This window comes from Arachis ipaensis, chromosome B06 (genome assembly GCF_000816755.2).
Source record: "Arachis ipaensis cultivar K30076 chromosome B06, Araip1.1, whole genome shotgun sequence".
NCBI lineage: Eukaryota > Viridiplantae > Streptophyta > Magnoliopsida > Fabales > Fabaceae > Arachis > Arachis ipaensis.
Window position 1 is genome coordinate 130630050 of NC_029790.2, and position 572 is coordinate 130630621.

The following is a 572-nucleotide window of genomic DNA, read 5'->3' on the forward strand; positions in this document are numbered from 1 at the left end:
ATATTATTTAAAAAAAAAAATTGAAAAGACTCATTTCCTTAAACATGTACCCCGAAATTCGGATACTATCTATAAGCCGTGGATTTAGATATAAATAATGATGATATCGAAGAGCATAAGATATACAGCTAGATTCCAAGGAGCAGACAGCAAAAAAGGTTGCCTAATAATTGAATGAAATTGGTTTGTGTACAGCTCATAATCCAAAGTAATCCCAACCACAGAGTTCTATGGAGTTCGTTTCGTGAATTTTAGTGAATCACACAAAATGGCCGAACTGATATATAATAAGATAAGAAACAGTCACTTATTAGCAAATATTATCCTTCAATGATACGACCAAATAATTCAACAGCGGATGCATGACTCAAGTAAAGATTATATTCAGCATAATTTAATAATCATGGAAAATTTTTATATTACTTACTCGTTTCATAATACCTAATAACCATCATCTTAAAAGATTTTATGCATTTTTTTATTTATTCAAAATATAAACTGAATCAAAATGGGTCATTTTTTTTAAATGATGAATATTATAAAACTGAAAAAAAAAGTAGCATTGTAGGGCC